Genomic DNA, 24,610 nt, shown 5'->3' on the forward strand with positions numbered 1-24,610 from the left:
CTCTGCTTTCTAATCTTATCCCCATAATTTGCCTTCCATTCAAGGAAGAAAACTTTTTGAGGATTTAAACACAGGAGTTAATATTTGGGATCACAATGTCAAAGCTAATCTCTTATAGTAATGTCTCCAACTTTAATTGGTTAGTACTCTACGAGTGGGAAACTCTAGTGTCACGTGGAAAAATAAGCAAAATGAAAAATCGCCTCCTAAAAGGTCTTTATAATTTCGTGTTTTAGATTATTAATTGCTATCTTTTGTTTAAACAAAATATATGTAAAGATATTTACATTTAGAGAAAATATAAACATTTGGACTATCCGTTTTTAGACTTACATGTTTTTTTCTTTTTAACTTTATTCTCACTTTGAGGGAAAAAAAGACAAAAAATTTAAAACTCCTCTTAAGGAGTATTTGTCTATTGTTTTCTTTTCTGTTTGATTTTGGTTTCAGGGTATTGCAAGCTCCCTAAAATGTTTGGGAAGTAGTCTATCCTCCTCCATTTTCTGGGATAGATTGTGTAGAATCAGTACTATTTCTCCTCAAGTCTTGGTTAGAATTAGTCCATGAAACCACCTGGGCCTAAAGTTTTCTTTCTTTTGGAAGATTTTATTAGTAGAAATTCAGTTTATTAAAAACATGCTTGTTCAGATCATCTAACAGTTTGTGTCTTCAAAGACTTGGTCTATTTCTTCTAAGCTATCAAATTTATGTACATAGAGTTGTTGGTAGTATCATTATCCTTTTCAATGTCTGTGGGACCAATAAAGGTATCTTCTCTTTCATATCTTATTAGATAATTTGTGTTTTCTCTTTTATTCTTAGTCAAAAAGTTTATCTATATTAGTGATTGGGAAATTGTTTCCTGCTCTCCTTTGCTCCCCCTTGTATTCTTAGCATAAACTCAGACTTAGCTGACTAAACAAAGCCCATTTCCATTACTTAAAACTGGGAACATTCTGTGTGCACTCATTTTAAGCAATCTGTAAAATGATAAACAAAAATCTATAAACAACTTTGGAAGAAAACTCCTGAATGAATAAAGCACAACAAAACTAAATTGCATAAAGAAAAAGAAAAATACTTTAGATCAAGTGACTCTATCTCTCCTTATTCTCTAAGCATAAAGAAAAATTGAATTTTTCTGGAGTCATTTTCCTTAATAAAACAAAGTTGATAGCTGTTTTCTCGCAGAATCCATGATCTTCAAGTATGTACACAGAGATCTTATGAAGTGGTAGAATTATGTTTTACCAGGTGTTAAAAAAATCTATAATATTCAAAAATATGTATTTGTGGGGCACCTGGGTGGCTCAGTCCGGTGAGTGTCTGACTTCCGCTCAGGTCAAGAGTTCATGAGTTGAAGCCCCTCAAGGGGCTGTGTGCTGACAGCTTGGAGCCTGGAGCCTATATGTATATTTGCCTACTCTGTATTATTTTCACTTACCTAATGAACTTTTTAAAAACTTTTATTGAGTCTGAAATCTTTTCAGCTTTGACTCCTTAATGATTCAAGTTTTAGGCCCTCACTCATACTTTTAGAAGAAAATCTGTTTAGAATAAAGTCAGTCTGATTAAAACACATCATATTTGTTCGCACAAAATAAATTTGTTTTGGGAATGTTAAATTTCTATTGAAATATTTGGAAAAGTTTGGCAAGTCACAAGTGTATAAGACAGAAATGCCTTAACTGAGAAAGAAAGCATGTATCTATAGTTCAATATAGATAACTGTCCAAGTTTGAAAAACAAGCATCTATCCACTTAGTTTGGTAAACAGTTAAATTTCATATTGATAATTTATTCCCCATTCACATCAAATAACAAATGCAGGTTTTTAAATTTTTTAATGTTATTTTATTTTATTTTTGAGAGAGAGAGAGAGAGAGAGAGAGAGAGAGAGAGAGAGAGACAGAACATGAGCAGGGGAGGGGCAGAGAGAAAGGCTCTAGGCTCCCAGATGTCAGCAGAGAGCCCGACACGGGGCTCAAACCCATGAACCGTGAGATCATGACCTGAGCTGAAGTCAGATGCTTAACTGACTGAGCCACCCATGTGCTCCAAATAAACTATTTTCTAAGATCAATATGTATTTAAGTCTGGCATGAAAGTATTCAATTGTTATTTGTTCCTGACAAAACAAATGAGTCTTATCAAAGCCACAAAATGAGTCCAGTTAGTTATAAAAAAAACAAAAAAGGCATAATTTTCTTCAACATATGGGAAAACTGATTACTAGCTGAGGATACTGTGTAGCAGTATCCTTAGTAGCTTAGTTAAGCATCAGGACTAGAATCACACAGACCTAAGTTCATCTCCTAGTTCAACACAAAGTAGCTTTGTCATTCAAATGCATTCATAACCTTGTTTATCTTTTCTTCAAAATGGCAATTTATATATATATGTATGTACATATGTACATATATATATATGTATATATATACATAAATTTATGATAGCCAATTTTAAAGTAGCATTGAATAACTCTCCTAGCATTTGCCTTTTTCGTCTGTCTTATTTATTTACTATTTCCCACCTTACTGAGATATAACTGGCATATAATATTGTGTAAGACTAAGGTATACAATGTGTTGATTTAATACACATATACTGTGAAACAATTACCACGGTAACTTTAGTTAGCACCTCTACCATTTCACTTACCATTTCTTATTTGTGGTAAAAACATTTAAGGTCTACTTACTCCCTTCACATCTTTCAAGTATACAATACAATATTGTTATCTACAATGATCATGCTGCACATTAGATCCCCAAACCTTATTTATCTTATAGCTGGAAGTTTGTACATTTTGACCAACATTTTCCCACTTCTCCTACCCCTCAGTCCCTGGAAATGACCATTTTATTATCTGTTTCTGAGAGGTCAGATCTTTTAGAGCTGGTATCACATAAAGGTGATATCCTACAGCATTTGTCCTTTTCTGTCTGCCTTATTTCACTTAGCATAATGCCCTCAAGTTCCACCTATGTAGTAGCAAATGACAGGATTTCCTTCTTTCTCATGGCTAAATAATATTCCATTGCATATATACAATGGAATCACTTCTTTATCCATTCATCCATAGATGGACCTTTCAGGTTTTTTTGTATTTCAATTACTGTAAATAATGCTGTGGTAAACATGGGAGTATAGATACCTCTTCAAGACTCTGATTTTGTTTCCTTAGGATATGTACCTAGAAGTCAGATTGCTAGAGTATATGCTGGTTCTATTTTTCACTTCTTGAGGAAACCACATACTGTTTTTCATAGTGGTTGTACTAACTTACATTCCCACCCAGCCATATACAAAGGTTGCCTTTTCTCCACATCCTCGCAAACACTTGTTATTTCTTGGGGATTTTTTTGTTTTTGCTTTTGTTTTTGTTTTGCTTTGTTTTGTTTTGTTGAAAACCATTCTCACATATGTGAGGTGATATCTCATTGTGGTTTTGATTTGCATTTACCTGCCAGTTAGTGATTTTGAGCACATTTTCACGTACTTGTTGGCCATTTGTGTGTCTTCTTTCAGGTGTGTCAAATCCAAAACATCATCATCAAGACATATGTCAGGGAGATTGCCGCCTATATTTTCTTTTAGGAATTTTATGATTTCAGGTCTTATATTCAAGTTTTTAATCCATTTTTTAGTTAGTTTTTGTGGCTGGTGTGAGATAGTGGTCCAGTTTCATTCTTTTCATGTGTCCCTCCAGTTTTCCCAACACTATCAGTTAAAGAGACTGTCCTTTCTCCATTGTATATTCTTGGCTCCTTCATCGTAAATTAACTCACCATACATGTGTGGGTTTATTTTGGGGTTCTCTATATTTTTCTATTGATTTATGTGTTTGTTTTTATGCCAATACCATACTGTTTTGCCTACTATTGCTTTGTAATATAGTTTGAAATCAGGAAGCATGATGCCTCCTCCAGCTTTGTTCTTCTTTCTCAAGATTGCATTGACTTTTGATGTCTCTTGTGGTTTAATACAAATGTTAGGTTTGTTTTTTTCTATTGGTGTGAAAAATCAATGGAATTATGATAGAGATTCCATTGAATCTATAGATGGCTTTGGGTTGTATGGACATTTTTAGCATATTAACTCTTCTAGTCCATTACTTCAGGATATCTTTCTAGTTATGACATCTTTAATACCTTTCATCAAAGTCTTATCATTTTCTATGTATAGATCTTCCACCTCCTTAGATGCATTCCAAAGTATTTTTTATTCTTTATGCTATTGTGAATGGTACTATTTTCTTTATTCCTTTTTCAGATATTTTATTGTTAGTTTGTAGAAACAACTAATTTGTGTATGCTGATTCTGTGTCCTGCAGCTTTACTGATTTTGTTGCTGAGTTCTAACAGGTTTTTGGCGGAGTCTTTAGGATTTTCAATATAGAAAATAATATCATCTGCAAACAAAGACAATTTTATTTCTTCCATTCCAACTTGGATGGTTTTTTATTTTTTATTTTTTCTTGCCTAATGGCTCTGGCTAGGACTTGCAGTACTATGTTGAATAGGAGTGGTGAGAATGGGCATCCCTGTCTTATACCTAATTTTCGAGGAAAAATTTTAAACTTTCACCATTGATGATAATGTTAATTACAGGCTTGTCATATATGGCCTTTATTATGTTGAGGTATGTTCCTTCTGTATCCAACAAGTTGAAATTTTTTATCATGAAAGGATGTCATACTTCATCAAATGTTTTTCTCTACATTCATATGGTATTTATTTTTTATTCTACTAATGTGGTGTATCACATTTATTGATCTGCATGTGTTGAACCATATGCTGTTGGATTCATTTGCTAATATTTTGTTGAGAATTTTTGCATCTATATTCATTAAGGATTTGGTCTATATATATATATATATTTTTTTTTAATGTTTATTTATTTTTGAGAGACAGACAGAGCATGAGTGGGGAAGGGGAAGAGAGAGCCAGAGACACAGAGTCTGAAGCAGACTCCAGGCTCTGAGCTATCAGCACAGAGCCCGACTCAGGACTCAAACTCACAAACTGAGAGATCATGCCCTGAGCTGAAGTCAGACGCTCAACTGACTGAGCCACTCAGGCACCCCAATATATATTTTTTTCTTATAAAGTCCTTTTCTTCAAAGTCCTTATCTGGCTTCAGTATCAGAATAGTACTGGCCTTATAAAAAGAGTTTGGGACTATTCTCTCCTCTTTAAAATTTTTGAAGAGTTTGAGAAGAATTGGCCTTAATTCTTCAATGTTTAATAGAATTCACCAGGGAAACCATCTGGTCCTGGGCTTTTCTTTGTTAGGAGATTTTGATGACTGATTTAAATGTCTTACTTGTTATTGGTCTGTTCAGATTTTTTATGTCTTCATGAGCCAGTCTTGGTAGGTTGCATGTTTCTAGGAATTTATCCATTTCTTTTAGATTATCCAATTTGTTGGCTTATTATTCATAGTAGTCACTTATAATCCTTTGTACTTCTGTGCTAACAGTTATAATGTCTACTCTTCCATTTCTGGTTTTATTTATCTGAGTTTCCCCGTTTTTTCCCTTAGTCTAACTAAAGATTTGTCAATTATGTTTATCTTAAAAAAAAACAAAACAGCTTTGACCTATTGGTCCTTCAGGACTTGATTAATTTCCACTTGTGAATTTTCCAACTCCCTTTCTATTATTCATGTCTAGTTTCATACCATTGAGGCCATAAAGGATCCTTGGTATGGTTTTAACCTTCTTAAATTTGCTAAGACTTGTTTTGTGACCTGCCATATGATCTTTCCTAGAGAACAATCCATATGTACTTGAGAAGAATATGTATACTCTTTCGCTTCTGGATGGGATGTTCTATATGTGTCTGTTAGGTCCATTTGGTCTAGGGTATAGTTTTGGTTCAATATTTCCTTATTGGTTTTTTATCTCTTATCTAGTTCTTGTTCTCCATCTGCCCCTTGGACTTAGTGCCTTGGGCTTGCTTCCCAGACTCTTCTCATGGACTGAGCCTTACACAGCTCCATCTTAAAACTTGCTCTCCTCCTAGGTCTTCAGGCCAGGAGTTAGAACATCAGGACCTCCATTTGTTTTGGAGGGAGAGAGAAAAGTTTAAATAATACCCATTTCCAAATATTACTGATCCAAGAGGAGAAAAATAAAAAGAGAGTTCTAGAGGAGTCAAATAATAGTCAAATATACGGTGAAATCTATAATTATGTTTGTATGTTTTGCTGAATTGCATTATCCCTAAAATATCTTCATTTATTCCATCACTCTTCTCACTGTTCAGACTAGACTTTAGTCTCAATTGCACCAGAAAAAAAAATGCAAACAGAAAGACAATATGATACTTTAATTAAACTAGGGTAGCTGAGTGAAGTGATATTTTTTTCTGGTCTTTGGTAGTTTGAATTATTAGTCCTAACCCTTCAGTTCCTTGTAGTAGTAGTAGTAGTATACATCCATCTTCTTGCAATGGTCTCATGGTGGATAGAATGTATTTCCCAGTCTGTGGAATTTGGGCTTGGCCTGTGACTTACTTTAGCTTATGAGATGTTATATTGACATGATGTGAACAGAGACTTAGGATGTGTTGCCTGTCTTTCATTTCTGCTTTTTTATTATGAGAACATGCCTTGGGTAGCCACTGGTCCAAGGTGGAAGAGATGTAGAGCCAATCTGCAATTTGGAGTCAAGCCTGACTGACCTCATCATTGATAGACTAAGGCTCCACCAATCCAGAGTCATGTAAACATGTCATTGTGGGGTGCCTGGCTGGCTCAGTTGGTAGAGCTTGTGACTCTTGATCTCAGGATTATAAATTCTAGCCCCATGTTGGGTGTAGAGATTACTGAAATAAAGTATTTAAGAAATCAACATTGTTGTATGCTGCTGAGTTATAGTTGGTTTGTTACATGCATGATTTTGGCAGTAGCTAAATGATCTACTGTCCTTGGAAGATTAGGAACCTCTAAACTGGACAAAAGAATAAAATATGTTGGAGAATACATGTTGGAAAAAAAATAAGGGTTGGCTATAAATGGAAGTTTACTGCCTTTTTATTGCCTTGCCCTGGGCTGATTCCATGGAAAAGGGATAGTAAATAAGAGAATCCTCTTAAGTTTATAGGTCAAAGATGAAAGATGCCCTGTGTAGATCATTTTCAGACAAGGTGTAGGAAGATGTCAAGTCTCATTCAATAATATCCTGCAACAACACAGTATGATTGCTATAGAGAGAGATGGCAGCACACTATTTCCAGGCATAAAAGGACCAGACCAACCTCCTCTCCTCACAGTAAAAGTAGTGCAGAAAGACACTTAAAATCTCCCCTGCTCTCCCTTTTCCTTGCAGAAGGAAGTGGAGGTCTCTGGAAAGTGAGGTTTTAGAGTCTGGATAAAGAGATGCAGACTAAATATGTAACCAGGGAATTGATAAGTATTCCTGTGAAGGCCAATAAGGAATAAAAATATACCAGAGGAGATGCCTTGTGTATCAAGGGATGCCAACATGAAACTCATACCACCAGAGCATTCACCTATCTTTTTATAGCTTAGTATTATAGCTTAGATCTTAGAGGATCTGAACTGCAAGCGTCCTGGATTTCAACACATTAAATTGATTTAAGATAGGAGATGTTACCAGGCCTTAAAAGGAACCTTAGCAAATACTCCTAACACTACAGTTCCTGTCTTTTAGCCTGTTTCCATGTCTTTAGCGATTGGGGGAGGCTTCTTCAGTCATTTCAGGGGAAAACAAAGAGTTCTTTCCCATTTTCTTTAGGCTCTATAAGAAAATGCTAGCACAACATATTCTATTCGGAAAAGAGCCAAAAATCTAATATTAACATCATGAGCAAGCCAGAAGCTAAAGACTGTGTTGTACTAAATATGATAGCTTCCCCTCCTAAGGAGGTCTTAGGAGATTCACAAACTATATTACACTTAAAAAATGCTTAGGCACAGGATCACCCACATAGCAAAGCTGGAAAAGATTAAACTATTTGAAACACACACACGGTATTCATTTTAAAATTATTTTTAAATAATATACTGTGGGTAGATAAGGAAATTTTCAGATTGAGAGATATATCCAAGCTATTGATATATAATCCCCTTTAAACAATGGGAAAAACAAGGTATTAAGAGATTAGGAAACTTGTCAAGATGATACAGCTAATGAGGAGAAGAGGAAAGATTCCAACTCTGGCCATCTGCCTTCAGAGTCTCTCTTCTGAATCATTACCCTCAACTGTCTATTCCTGCTGTAGTTTTCTTTTTGTATTTGTTTCACATTTTTTAAAAATGGTATTTTTCAATTTAAGTCATTTACAACCACATCATATGAGCAGGAAAACATGGCATCACTGCAAGCTTTAATACTTGTAATAAATATGTTGGCATACATTATTTTTTTGTTAACCTACCTATTTTTTTTTCTTTTCTGTTATACCAGAATTATTTCAGAACATGATCTTTCTCCACCTAGATTAACCTTCATATTAGTCAGTCATTCCTTCCTGCATTATCCCTAGCCTTCTATCCTTTCCTCCTGCACTCACATTTAAATATTTTTTGACTTCCTATAATTAGTAAGGCTTAATGCCTCAGAAGATTATCTTTTACTGAAGTAGCTGAAATTGCTGAGATGACTAAATACATGACTATCAATGGAATATTTTTGAGAATTGAAGGGCTCTTATTAACAATTACCACATGACAACAGATATAAAATACACTCTTTGGTGAAAACCTGAATTTATGTCTACTTGAGAAATCACTGACATGTGAAATGGGCCTTGAAATGAGTACATTTGTTAGATAGAGATTTTGGAGAAATGTTTCAAACACAGGCAATAGTCATTAAATGAGGAAAAGTCTAATGCATGTTTAGGAAAAGTACAAGAAGCTTAGGATGACTAAGATAGAGGAGCCTCTGTGTTCCACTGCAACAGAAGATAAAGCTGCAGAGTAGTTATTTGTAATCAGATGTAGAGGACTGGGAGCATCAGACTAAGGAATTTGACCTCAACTTAGTAGAGAGTGAGAGTCATTGAATGTTCCAGGGAAAAGAATGGCAAAACAAACTAGGGTGAACCAAAGTTTAAATAAAATTAGACTGCTTGTGACTATTGCTGATGGATTATGGTATGCAATCGGAAGGTAGATGAGATGGCTCATATGTGAGGTGATACACTTGACCTGAGAGGTCCAAGACTTGAGCAGTACAGACTAGAATAACTTAACTTAGTTTGGTAGTTTAGAACAATATAAGAAATGGCTTCAATTAGTTTTCAGATGTTCACAATTTACCTTATTCACTAATTCTTCGTAATCAAATATGTCAACTATTACCACTTCTACCAAGCAAGTTTACTCAATACTCTTAGGACACCTTCACATTATCAAATATTCTCTTTGCATCATTTTCAAATTGTCACATCTTTCATAGATTGATTCATCATTCATAAAATTTCAGAAGGTCCCCTTGCCCATATTCTGTTCAAACACACTACCCTTATAATAAAAATTGTATTTATTATTGAGCAATATTCACTGGCTTATTTGAGTTTTCATGATGCTAACAGAGTTATTTTATTCATTTCTTCGCCACTTCAGTGCACAAACTGTCATTTTTAGAACCTCTGCCTAAGAAAACAATATATCTGCTGGTGCGCCTGACAAGAAGAGATATTGCTTAAGGAGATTTACTTCTTAATTAACAAATGGGAAATTAATAGCCTGGGATTTATTCAATTCATTACTCGCAATGTTTAAGTCTCACAGATTATGTACATGTTTTTAGTGCCTATGCTAACACTGAGTCATTTAAATTTTGTATAATTATTTAATCATTAAATATTAATCAAAAATTGATTAATTAATTATTTAAATATTTTCTAATTATCTTCTGTAAGGTCAATTCTATGCTTATTTTACAATGCTGTTTGTTATAATTGATCAGAACACCCTCTTAAATATGGTGACAATGATCGTTGTGATTCTCTGCTGACATAAACCTATTTTAATCTAACATGTTTATTTTAAATTTTTATTTTATAATCAATTATGCTAAATTTGAGGTAATCATTTCCCATTAAAATATGTTTATTTCCTATAAATTCAGATTTGTTGATGCACTGACTACTCCTGTTATGTATTTCCAGAAAGCCGCTTTATAACATTCTTGGCTGTTTTTTTGTTTTCTTATGCACTGAAAGTTTTCTCTTGCAAATGGATTTCTAATGCAAAATGGATTATTTCTCTGCCCCAGTGTTTCTCCTTCAAACAAATTTATTTTTCTAATTTGTTTGTTAAGTCTATTTACCACATAAATTTGCTGGCAACAATTTGCTGGCAACAAATTCTTTCCATTGCTTTGCTTAAACAAGTCACATACCGATAGCATTTTTATAAATCCTTATTTTAAAAACAATCTTACAGAAGCACCTGGGTGACTCAGTCAGTTAAGCATCCAACTTCAGCTCAGGTCATGATCTCACAGTTTGTGAGTTCAAACGCCACATCAGGCTCTGCACTGACAGTGTGGAGCCTGCTTGGAATTCTTTCTCTCTCCGTCTCCGTCTGCCCCTCCCCCACATGGTTCCCTCTGTCTCTCTCTCTCTCTCTCTCTCAAAGTAAATAAATAAACTTTAAAAGCATAAAAACAATCTCATAGCATTATAAATTCCTCAAATATCCTATCAGCCACTCTTTCCAAAACTTAATTACAGTGCACACGTTATTTGCTTCTTGATGTATGTATGGATTTTCAAACTATTTTCATTTGCCTCAATTTGTAATAGTCTTTACAAATAATTTTTTTATTTACAAAAATGTTAATGTTTGTTTATTTTTTGAGAGGGTGGAGGGGCAGAGAGAGAGGGACACACAGAATGTGAAGCAGGCTTCAGGCTCTGAGCTCTCAGCACAGAAGCCCAATGCAGGGCTAGAACCACGAACCCTGAGATCATGACCCAAGCCGAAGTCAGACGCTTGACCGACTGAGTCACCCAGGTGCCCCTTTACAAATAATTTTAATAGAACTTTATTCATATGAGTAGAGCAAAGGACAGCTATTAATGTAAAATTGGATTTTTTGATGAGATAATTAATCTTTCTAATACATATTTCTTGTTTTCATAGTAAATTATTTTAAATGTGTAATATAATTTTGCATAATATACTAGTATCAAAATCTAGTGTATTTGCTTCCTGCCATAGAACACTAATTTATTTTTTATCACATTACATCTTGGTTTACTCCTCCACTCCTTATGATGTAGAGATATCCAGTATCAGTCTACTATTTGAAAAGGATGGGGCCTACACTGGTCACAAGACTCCACAAGACATCCTGGGAAGAGGACACCCTGCCCCTTGGATCATATTGATCATCACTGAGATGCTGACAGCCCAAATCCAGAGGTCCTTCTTAAGAACCCACAACTTCTCCCTCTCGATGCCATATGGACTTTTGGATCTTTTGCAGAAAGATGTTAAGTATTGGTGCTTCTGTATCAACGGACCACATAGTTATCTTTCCATGAAGAAATGAAGATTCTGATAGCTCTGAAAACTCCAGGGTTCCCATTCCTTCTCAGTGACTAGCAGCTCCTGGTCTATTACCAATATAGTACCATGCATCTCTTGGGCGCCAAACTCCTGTCTCCATCCTCAGACTCTATGATTAGTGCCTATACCAGCTATGTTGTCTCAGAAAGCAATCTTTCAAAGTCAGAGATGAGTAAAGAGCAAAGAGGAAATGAATATTGATATCAGTTACAGTGTGCTACTGTCCGCAAGATAATGCTAACAATCTGCTCTGCTTCAGCTTACTTGGCAACGTTTCTTAGACCTGATCTCGGAAACTCTCTTCAGCCTTTACTGAGTCTGTCCAATTCAGCCATTTGAACCAAAAGACATACTGCTGTTCAAACACCAGATTGAACCATTTTCACTGTAACGTTTATCAAGTTTGTCAGTTATTTTTTTTTTATAAACTGTGGTGTAATGAAAAATTTTTCATTATTACTTAATCGGACTATTTGAACAAAAACAGTACTAACAGCTTTATTAAAACTTAAAATCTTTACTGACGGACTTCCTGGAAGCAATTTATTTTTGCCAAGACAGTCCAAAGTTAACTCAATAAACACAGCTGCAAAATTGAAAACTTACAGCATATACTGCAATGCTAAGGTTGAATATCAGGAAATATATATATATATATATATATATTAAACCCATATAATGTATATATATATAATATATATAAGTTCAATACATGACTTTTAAATTAACTAGTGGATTTTTATAATCATGAATCCTTTCCACTTAACATACCATCCTACAAAAGCAAAAATATATCACAAAATGTTGGATTTCCAATTAAAATGAAGGCAGCACTAATACTTACATGATATAATACTTATGGTTTCTATAAAATTAATTCATTAATTTTATTGTTCATAATTATCTCATTATTCAAATGAGTAAATAAATGGTCAAAATCGAGGTTAGATACCTTCTGAGACTACACAGCAAATAATTGTGAATAAAAGTATGACCTTGTTACTCTAAAAGTACGATCTAAAAGTAGGACCTCTTTCTACTCTTTGTACCAAGAATCATATAAAAACTGGAGAAGAGATATTGGATAAGACCATAGATTTCATAGCATTGTGCAATGTTATTTTTAGCCTGCCTCCAGCATCACTAAAAATGTAGTACTTGTCTACTATTCTATACTCTAAAATGATCAGAATGTTAAGCTAAATTTGCTCTCTGATTTGGCCAAAGAAAGTCAAACTTCAAAGCATTTCCACATAGTAAAGGCAAAAGGGATGAATGATCCAGGAAAGACTTTAAAATATATGTCAGTGATAAATGGCAGCACCAATGTTGGTGATAAAACACTCTCCTTGCCTAGCGTATAGCTCTATCAAAAAAAAAAAAAAATTAAAGAGTAGCATGTGGCCTTTTCATATAATTTCCTGGGACTCTAATTTCATTCTAATTGCAGAAAATTGACAGGTAGATTTGCATAACTAAACTATAACAATAGTTACAATTCCAAGTTGTCTGTTTTCTCCAAAAATAACTTTTAATTCATTACAAAGTTATATAGGATGTCTGTACCGGAAAATTTGTCTTTATTCTTGGATACAGGTTTGCATAAGACAATGCTTGGTTTTGTCCTAATAATCTAGGCAAGTAGAAATCTCCTAGTACCAGACTGGTAACAAGTGAGGATGGTCCTAATTATAATAAGCCTCACACATGTGCAAAAAACCTGAATGCGCCTATGAATCACCTGGGCATCTTGTGAAAATGTAGATTGTGAAGAAATCAGTCTAAGGTGGGACCTGGGACTCTGCAATTTTATCAAGTTTGTATGATGGTTGCTGCTAGTTCTCAGACCACCCTGTGAGTAGTAAGACTATAGCAGGACCCTAAAAGTGAAGAATTTGGAAGGTCATTTTCAATAAGCTTCTCACAGCACTGTGAATAGAAAATACTTGGAAAGTTCACTGATAACTGGGAATTGCAAAGTTATTGCCAAGGCAGCTGCAGTCTATTGACTGTATTCTCAGTACAGTGCATTCCACACAGTTGAGGCTAAAGAAATGAAGAATCTAGGGATGATTCTAAAATATCCTAATGATAAATGCTGGGCATTAATACTAGTGACAAAGCACATCATTGTCTAGAAGATAGCTCCGTCCAAAAATTCTTCAAAATAAATAGAGTCTATCTATTTAATTGTACATTTCTCAAACCCAAACTAATGCAAAAATACTCTGCTAAGCTTAATTTCAGGGGAAAAGTCTTTGCACACATTAAGATATGTTTTAATTTTTTGATAATAAAAAAGATATGCTTTGATATAGCTTTTCTTCTTATACATAGAAATTTGAGGTATTTTTAAATTCTATTGTAGGTATCAACACTTAAAGAAATGAGAATATAAGTTAATTGTACAGTTTTCTATTCCTAAGACTCTTATTTTGCATTATATTTAACCTTATAAGTTTCTCCAAATAGTTTGGCAGGTAATCAGGAAAATAAGAGAGGAAAGAAGAAATAAACAATAAAAAAAAAAGAGGGAGAGGGGATACAGGAGGAAGGGAAGAGAAAAGGGAGGGGATAAGGAATGGAGCAAGAAAAGGATGGAGAAAAGAATGAAACAAGGAAGGAAAGAAGGAAAGGAGGGAGCAAGGGAAGAAATGAAAAATGGAAGGTGTTAGTTTTTGACCTTAGAAGATAATGATCGAATTTCTTTTCTTTTTTCTATTTTTGCCTATGGATGTGTAAAGTCTCCAGCTACGTTTGGTGAAAAGGCCCTTTTCTCCATTGAATCGCTTTTTCATGTGTGTCCAAAATCAGATGTACATATTAGTGTGGGTCTCTTTCTTGGCTCTGTATTCTATCGCATTGATTTCTCCTTCTGCCAACACCACATGGTTTTCAATAGTCAAGACTGTATTCTAAATCTTTTTTTTTAATTTTTTTAAAATGTTTATTTTTGAGAGAGAGTGAGACAGAGCGTGAGCGGGGGAGGGCCAGAGACAGGGAGACACAGAATCAGAAGCAGGCTCCAGGTTCTGAGCTGTCAGCACAAAGCCTGACCCGGGGGCTTGAACCACGAACCGTGAGAACATGGCCTGAGCCGAAGTCGGACGCCTAACCGACTGAGCCACCCAGGCGCCCAAGATTATATTCTAAATCTTAAAAGTAGCATTCCCCCTACTTTATTCTTCCTTCTCATAGTTGTTTTAGCAATTCTAATTCCTTTGTGTTTCCAAACATATTTTAGAATACTCTTATCTATATCTACAAAAAACTCTTTTTGGAATTTTGTTTAAATTAAGCCTGCTTACCATTTTGGGGAGAATTGATATCCTTACTATGTTGAATCTTCCAATCCATAAACAAAATATGTCTCTCCGTTCATTTAGATTTTCTTTGTTTTCTTTCATCAGAGACTTCCAGTTTTCAGTACACATGTCCTACATATGTTTTGTTAGATGTATACCTCAGTATTTCATTTTTTTTTTTGCAATTGCAAATGGTATTGGAATTTTAATCTTGATGTCCACTTGTCAATTGATAGCACATAGAAATCCCATTAAGTTTTGCATGTTTACCTTGTATCTTGTGAATACAGCAAACTTACAAGTTTTAGATATATTTTTATACATTCCTTCATATTTTTTACTTAGACTATCTTGTCATATGCAAATATGGTTGGCTTTATTTATTGTTTTCTTATATGTATGTTTTTTATTATATTCCTTCTATCTTTATCATTTTTTTCTTTCCGCCTGCATTTGGGTTCATTTTGCTATTTTCTGGGTTCTTGAGGTGGGGACTTAGATTGTTGATTTAAGACTTTTCTTCCTTTCTAATGTGTATAGTTAGTGCTTTGCCGTGTCTCACAAATTTTGACGTATGGTATTTTCATTTCCATTCAGCCAGTGTATGTTATTTTTTTCCAGTGTTGTTACATTTTGTCTTTAGCAAAAGGATTATTTAGAAGTGTGTTGTTCAGTTTCCAAGTGTTTGGATCTTTTCCTCTTATTTATTTATTGTTGTTTTCTGTTTTGATTCCACTGTAGCGGGTGAACAACTTGTGTGATAGGAATTCTTTTGAATTTGTTAAGGATTATTTTATGGCCATGGATGTGGTCTATCTTGGAATATCTTCCGTGGCACTGGAAAACAATGTGTTTTCTGCTGTTGCTGGAGGGAGTGTTCTGTAAAGGCTGTATTTGTGTGCTAGTGTGCTGAGACTTTCTATTTTTTGGTTGTTTCAAGTGTGTTTATAATTGTTCACTGAAGCATTCTTATGATGGCTTTTTTAGAATGTCTGTCCGATAATTTTACTATCTCTCAGTTTGTCTTTTACTCAGGTTAAGATCTTCCTGATTCTTAGTATGGCAAGTGAGTTTTGGTTGAATGATGGAAAGTTTGGGTATTATGTTATGAGACTCTAGACCTTCTGTTCTAGCCAGCTTCCTCTGACATGGTTTTAGCAGACGAAAAGATAGTACTCCAGCTTCTCCACTCCATCTCTGTTGATATCTGAGTTGGATGCTCCTCATTACTCCTGAGCAAGGGTGGCGGCTCCAGGTCCCAACAAGGCCTCCACTGATAATTCCAATGGCTATAAGACAGAGCTGTGCCTCATCATTGCTCTTCATATAGCTTCTTCTGAAACCAGAGAGGAGTGTGGCCTCATTACCAGTGGGCAGTGGTGAAAGTCCTGACTCTCCACGAGGCTTCCTCTGATATTACCTTAGTGGGGAGGGGTGGGGGAGCCCTCATTACTGCAAGGTGAAAGTCAAAGTCCAGGTTCCCAAATTATTTGGCTCCCACCAACACCATGGTGAGATCTGGGGACTCTTTAAATCCAGTGATGATGGACATCCTGTCTCCCTACTAGGCCTCTGATACCATCCCAACAGTGGGGTTGGGATGCTTCATTTCATCAGGTGGAAGATAGAAGGTTTAGGCTCAGCTGGTGAGGGTGAAAGTTTAGGCTCCCCTTTCAACATTTATTGTTTTTTTAAAAAGCCATGCCTCAGGTTTTCCTGTGATGTTTCTTTGGAGTAGAGCAGCCATTTCACCAGGCTACACCTTTCCTGGTACTTTGGATATAGAGAGCAGGTTTTTATTGGGGCTTTTTTTTTGTTTGTTTTTCCTATTTGCCAGCTTCTTCAGCTCCAAGTCTGGGATACATTAGTCAAAAAGAAAACCAAAAGAATTCACGACTGTGTTCTTCCTTGGGTCTGGACAACCTTCTTCTTTCAAGCTTTCTGAGTTATATGTTTATTTTATATATACTATCCAGAGTGTTTAGTTGTACTTAGTGAGACAAATTTGGTAAAGTATGTCTATTCTAACTTCCTGGAAGCAGAAACTTTTCCCTCAATGTAGTTTTAATTTGCCTTTCTCTTATTATGTTTAAGGGTCTTTATTATATCTTTTTTGTGAATTTGCTCACTTTGATAACTAGAATTTTGTCTTATTATAACACTTGGAGAAGAGAATTCATGTCTCTTCTCCACTTTTATAACTGGGCTTTTGTAGTGTTTTCCTTAGCTTGTAAGAATTCATTACATATAAAGGATCTTGACCCTTTGTGTCTGATCTATATTAAAATAATTTCTTCCAATTTTTTTTAATTTTTTAATTTATTTTTTAATTTAATTTTTTATTTTTTTAAATTTAAATCCAAATTAGTTAGCATATAGTGCAAAATGATTTCAGGAGTAGATTCCTTAGTGCCCCTTACCCATTTAGCCCATCCCCCCTCCCACAACCCCTCCCATAACCCTCAATTTGTTCTCCATATTTATGAGCTTCTTCTGTTTTGTCCCCCTCCCTGTTTTTATATTATTTTTGTTTTCCTTCCCTTATGTTCATCATATGACTTCACTCATATGAGGACTTTAAGAGACAAAACAGATTTTCTTCCAATTTTTAATGTTTATTGAATTTGGTGGTTATATGAGAACTTGTTTTTTAAAATCTTTATGTAGGCAAATGTGTCAGTCTTTTATTTCATCTGGATTATGAGTTGCATATGTTTTCTATTGTTATTGTAAAAAATTGCCATAACACAAATTTACTATATTATGGTCCTGTAAGTCAGGGGCTGAACATAGGTTAAAATCAAGGTGTCAACAAGACACCATTACTTTCTGTAGGTTCTATTCCATTCCGAGCTTCTATAGGCTGCTCATATTCCTTTTCAATGGTCCCTTCCTCCATCTGAAAAGCCAGAATGTCAGGTATAATTCCTGTCATACCTTCTTTCATTGTCATATCTCTTTCTGATCTAATTGGGAAAGGTTCTCTGTTTTTAAGAATTTATGTGATTATAATGAGTCTACCCAAATAATCCAGGAAAATCCCTCTACTTGAAAGTCCTTACCCTAATCACATCTGCAAATTCCCTTTTGCCATATGAGGTAACATATTCAAAAATTTCAGGGATCAAGGGTAGACATTAACATGTGATTCGTAGCCAGAAAGCCCTCCTTTATGTCCAGGTTTTAAAAGAATTCAGCCTTTTTTCCTTAATTCTTATATTAATTCCCTACTGTGACTGTAACAAATTTAGTAACTTAAAGCAATATACATTTATTCTTTTGCAGTTTTTGAGGTTCAACATTCAGAATGAGTGTTAGGGGGCTAATGAAAGTAATTATTAAGTTTATTCCTGAAGATTTTACTTTTTGGCATTTGCATTTGCCACTTGCATGGTTATCTTCTGGAATGAAGAAAGCTTACATTACAGGTAATAAATTCAAGTAACACAAATATTTTGGAAAAGACAACAATAAACCAATATGCTTGATTTAAAACTGAAACTTTTTTAACAATATTAGAAAGAATTTTTGTGTCAATTTGCAAATTATCCCAAGCACATTTTAAACAAAATTAAGAAATAAATTAGCCAATTTGAACAATTGTGAAATAAACACCAATACAAAAATGTTTTAAATGCCTGGAAACTTCAATTTAAGTAAAAACAAAAACAAAAACAAAAACAAAAAAAACAAACTCTTGTGCTATGTACAATATAAGCTACAAATGTGCATTTAATTACTTACATTAAAAATTCATTGTTACTTATTAGTTACATTGCCTATTTTGTCTCTAAATAAATTATCTAAATGTGTGTAATTTCATTAAAAATATAATGAGCATTACACTATCCCATTTTCTAAAAGCATATTATACTTGGCTACTGAAAACCTTCTGTAAGATTTTGGTTAAGATCAAAATATTTATACAAACTCTCCTATGTCTAAATTAAGTCAGGTATTATGGATTCAAACAGTAGACCTTTGTTAGGTGCAAATTAATTTATTAAATTCTTCTTAGCTTGTATCAATCAAGAGTGTTACAGCATTGTCAAGATAGAAGCATAGAAAATAATTTACTTAAAAATTTGTCAACTTGATTTATAATTTTAAATATTTAAACTTATGGTATGTGGGCCTTCATTTATATCTCTGCTCTGGCCTCATAAATTACAAATGATAAGATATCATGAAAACGATCTTTGACCAAATCCTGCCATGCCTACATTTATTTGCAAAGAAGCACAAAGCAGTCATAATCTGCTCTATAAACTCAGTGAGTTCTGAGGTTTAGACATTCCAGTAAGTGCCTTGCAGGAAAAGTTCTTTGAGGAATATTCAACATTTTTTCAGGACAGGATTTTGCTAATCTAATCAGAGTCAGGGCAGAATCATCCGTATGTGGCTTTGCATAAGACCAAGCAAAATTCCTAGCCTGGGGTATCACCCACCAGATTCTTGTTTCTATTCATACAAGGACTGAGCTGCCTGTCTGTTATTGCTAGCCCATCCAAATGGATTTCTACCAACTCTTATAGAAAAATAATCAACTGTTGAAGGCAGATTAAAATATAACTATTTAAGTTCCTTTCTGTTAACTCTTGCTGGTGTATGGATTCATATTAGAGTTTTTAAAATGTCAACTATCTAATCCTGAATTATATACTTTTGATTAAGGTATGTGCCCACACTATATAGATGAAATCTTACACATAGCATTATATATACTGAAAGTAATGCTAATGGAAATTAAATATAATGTAATACACTGTTATGAAGGACTTATGCTGGCCCCTCCCAAGGTTCTACAGCAGAACTGGGGTCTGGAAGCCTAGAGCTTCCTGCCTGTCTTCTCATTCCACAGTCCTCTGCCCAGTCTGCTATTGACTCTCCAGGTCTAGAACAGCGTCTAGGGAATTTGAGTAGGAATCTTGGCCAAGAGCCATCTGTAAAACTATCAGAATTGGCTGCCTTTATGTCAACATCAGACTGCTAAAGTATGAGACCTTTAAGATCCATTTGTGCTTGCTCTCAACAGAATTATAAAGACATTCTCAGATTCAGGAATGGAACGAATGCAGACTTGGATGTCACCTTCATTCTTCATTCTCTCCACTTTGAGACCGAGAAAAGGTTTTCAGCCTAAATGTTGGACTTTCTCTCTTCTTTTCTTTTTCTTTTTTCTTTCTTTTCTCTTTTGCTTTTTGAAACAGATTCAGGAGACACAAAGCTTTATGAGAACATTTCTCTTTCTAGGCCTCCAGGAGTTTGGCTGCCAGCCTTAATGCCCAGAGAAAGTCAAAAAGAATGGAGGTGCATTTGGTTCTCTGCAGAGTCCATTCCCTTCACATCCCTGCCCTTCCTCCAGGGGCTTTCCAGGCCAGAGGCTACACAAAGGACTGTGAAAGGAGTATCAACCCACTGAGCTCAACCCTCAACTCTCTACACCACTTTTCATTTATTGCAAATCCCTCTGATCAGAGCAAGGCCTTATAGGCCAGAGTCCATGCCAGATTTCAAGAGAGTTGCACCTCATGAGACACAATCAACAAAGAAACAGCAAAGTTTATCCTCTGGTTCACTGGCCTGGCTTGGCTTTCACAGTGCAGCACTCTCAAGGAAAGTATCTGAAACATGCAAAAGAAAAAGAGCATGCTATATTTCCTCGAATATTTTTCATCCACACCCTGCTTTCTTATACCCAGATGTCACAACCTGTGGAGAGTGGTATAAAAGGGCATCATTCAAGGACCCACATCCCAGGCATCCCTTCCCAGCGGAATGAATTCTCGGTTCCCTTAGATTACTCAGACTGGACCTCTTTTGAAGCCCTTTCTTCCATTACTCTACCTTTGGCTGAGGGCACCTAACACTTGATTGAAACATTGGGCAACAATGACTTTGAACCACTCACAGTGTTCTGTCTTACAGAATTGTTCTATCTAATATCCTTGAGGCCAGGGATGGAATCATTCATCTGCAAACAGAAGGGGAACAACTGCCAGATCATGAGTTCCAATTATGAGGATTACGCTGTGGAAACTTGGGGAATGAGAGGCATTTAAATCCTGAATTTCATAAAGTCAGATGAGGGATAAATGTCCCAGTTTGGGGCTTTTGGTTGTGTACTATGTCTCTTGTTGCTGTTGTTCTGTGATGTCAACCACAAAAGAAACATTGTGTGCCTCTGCAGTATTCATTCTTTTTTTTCTCATATTTCCTCAGGCTTCTTATTCTGCAGCGGTAGGCTAGAGCTTGGGGATTTCCTATATCAGGAACATTTTCAGGCTTCTTTGCACTGGAATTTCAAGTGTCCAAAATGGATGTCTCTAAATGTCCCTAAGACAAATGACTCCATCCACACCTTTTCTTTTCTGTTATAGTTCTTAAGAAGCAACATGAATTACATAGCTTAAATGAAGCAAAACAAAAATCATCACCTATTTTACATTTATAACATGGTAATTTATTATATATATAGATACACATGTGTATATATCTATGTATCTAACTATAAAATCAGAATTTGGACTATAATTGGTCTGCATTGACTGAGAAGTTTATGCAATTGACCTTCTTTGTGTCCTTGGGGAACTGGAGAGTATTTTTGTAAAAGACAGAAGAGCATGACATATATATATATATATATATATATATATATATATAATGAATTATCATGTTATAAATGTAAAATAGGTGATCATTTTTGTTTTGCTTCATTTAAGCTATGTAATTCACACATATATATATGAGTGCATATATATATACATATATATGTATATGTATATGTATATGGAGAGAGAGAGAGAGAGTGTGTAGATTGTATTGGAGGGAAGAAGATGGAGAAAGGTATATCAACAAGAATCTGAAAAGGAGGAAAGAGAAGTCTGTGTACTCACCCCTAGTCGTGGTACCGAGAAAGTATAGAAATCACAGCCAAGAAAAAATGGCAAATGTGGGACCAAGTAAGACTCCTTCAAGAATCATTGGTGTGATACTTGCCCTTAATTGAGCTTGAGTCTCCTTTTGCTGCCTTTTGCTCCACTCCAGCAGGGAAGACATAGCTACATGCCTCTGGAGGTTATCAGACCTGATCATCCTACCAGCACTAATGAATCCCTAACTCCTCATCAACAGCTTAGTGAAAGTGATACTTGTCTGTGCCACAAAACTTTGTTCAGACTCAATACAGATATTCCCACAAAGCCCTATGACATCCATAAGCATCAAGACTATAACCAGTATGATGATGCCTTGAGGTTAGGTTTAGAGGACTAAACCAAAGAAACTGGAGACCAATCAGCTCTAGGTGATTTGTGAAATTTCCACAAGAACTGTAGGTACAACTTAGAGATGTGTCTTACTGTCCATGAACCTTAGCTCCATAATCTGGCAATAAAACCAGAAGATCTCTGTCCTGATCACATAAATCCAAAGGATTCTCACTTTTTTTAAAACAAATACTTAATAGGCCTTAAGATGTATGTTACTAAGGGGCTTCATGAAAATTATGGATTCAGTCACCTCAAAAATGAACGATTACAAATAATCCAATCAACTTTCCTAAAGGTCCAGCCTTGTCTTGCACAGGAATGTAAGAAGAGACATGATTGAGAAGGTTGGTTTGGGACCGTGTTTTAGAAAGCATTAAGTGCCAGACAGAGATTGTGGGTGAGGGTATGGAAGGTCTCAGCAAGGGAGTAAGTTCTGTGAAAGAGAGGAGGGCAAAGTTTCCAGACAAAAGGAAAAATTCAAATGCAGCCTCAAAGTAAAATTTACAACATAGAGGAACAAAACTTCAAAATTATTTGTTTTATTGAGTGAAAATAAAAGGAATAAAACCTGAAAGACATTGTATTTTATTTCAAAAATAACCCAGCCTTCACGGCGAGCTTTAGAATAGAGTATAATTAAAAACTGAAATCAGAGTACATGACCTCTAAGTATTATTGAAATTGGGACTAATCTGGAAAATTAACATATGGTTATAGACAAAGAATTTCTAATTTCTCTACAGAAAAGAAACACCTGGGGGATAAATACATTCATGACATTATGAATACATTTTAACCCAAAATCCATTCTAATCTAATTTTATCTAAGAGACAGTAAACCCATGTTAATAAAAAGAATTAGAATTTATAAAATTACAAAATTTGTGCCAAGTAGCTAACTTTTTTTCCCTGTAAATTCATTTACTCCTTGAAAGTTTTTAACTGTTCAGCAATTATAGGATTTTTTTTTTTATTTAAGTTTATTTATTTATTTTGAGAGAGACAGAGAGAGCCCGAGTGAGGGAGGGGCAGAGAGAGAGAGAGAGAGACATAATTCCAAGCAGGTTCTGCACTGTCAGCACAGAGCCCTGGCTCAAACCCATGACACCGTGAGATCATGACCTGAGCTGAAACCAAGAATCGGACACTTAACCGACTGAGGTCCCTAGGTGCCCCAAATTGCTAAGAACTTTTGCTCAATCTTAGCTTTTACGGAAAGCTTAAAGGACCCTTACATGTACTGTTAACAAAAATCCCTTCACGTATCTGTTTATTCATCCCTGAAATACAAGAATAAAAGGTAGAGCCTGTCCCAAGTAGTACATAGCCTTACATGTGTTTATGTGCATATTAAGTGGGGTGAAGACAAGATGGGAAAAATGCAAACGTATTTCAATGTAAATGATACATAAGAAGTAGTTACCAAGTGTTAGTAGCACCAGGATTTGACTCCATCTCCATAATGTCACCAATAATTGACTAGGAGCAGAAAGGAAATGGAATTGAACAGCCATTCAACGTTAACACTTTCCCTTCAAAACCAGTTCTCAGAAAATTGAACCTCCCCTACATGCAATTGATTAACTCTGCTTTTTGGAATTAGTTTCAACCTAATTAACTTTAATATCAATAAGCACAATATAAAACAAGTTATTTGAAGAAATTTGAACCTACAGGTATTTTTTTTTTGGTTGTTTAATTTTTGACCAATTAGGTTTAAAAATCAGGCTATTAAGCTATTAAGCTATTTGAACATACAAGCTATATGTTGAGATATAGGAAGGAACAGACAAAAATAAAAACGACAGGTCCACGGGAGGTTGCAAGGGCAAAATCTATTTCTTAATGAATGGCTTTTCATTTGTATGATAGGCAGCCTATATCCCTTACATGTGAGGCATCTGGACAAGCAGGGACTGACTGAGGCACGAAAATCACACATATATATATATGAGTGCATATATATATTCACTCCAATAAAACGTAACAGTTTTATTAAGAAATAGATAGTTTGCAGATATTTTACAATAACATTTTCTGAGGCTTATAAACCATAGACAGAGGCTTAGATCAAAGCCACAAGACATGTAGAGGTTTAGCTTGTGCTTGAGTTTATCCAGAAACAACGGAAGCATGGTATCGTTTCACATCAGGGAATACGCCAAAGTAGAAACAGCACAATTCAGTGACAGGTTCAGTCTGTGGTCACGTCACGCAAGAAAAGGAGAGAAAAAAATAAATTGTCCCGATGAAAAAACTGTATTTCTCTTTGTAAAAAAAATTACCATGACATTATGATCCATAAGATCAGAGACAAATGACCAGAATAAGAAAACCCAGCTGTTGAATATATTATACGCAACAAGTTATTTAGAGACTTGTTTTTCTTTTCTCTTTCCTTCTCAAATCTCCTCTTTTGACATGAGAGTGTCAAGTTTCACCACAGCCAGGGTGTATTGGTAGTGATTAAATGTGTGA

The sequence above is a fragment of the Neofelis nebulosa genome, chromosome 2 (assembly GCF_028018385.1).
Source record: "Neofelis nebulosa isolate mNeoNeb1 chromosome 2, mNeoNeb1.pri, whole genome shotgun sequence".
In the NCBI taxonomy this organism is placed as follows: Eukaryota; Metazoa; Chordata; class Mammalia; order Carnivora; family Felidae; genus Neofelis; species Neofelis nebulosa.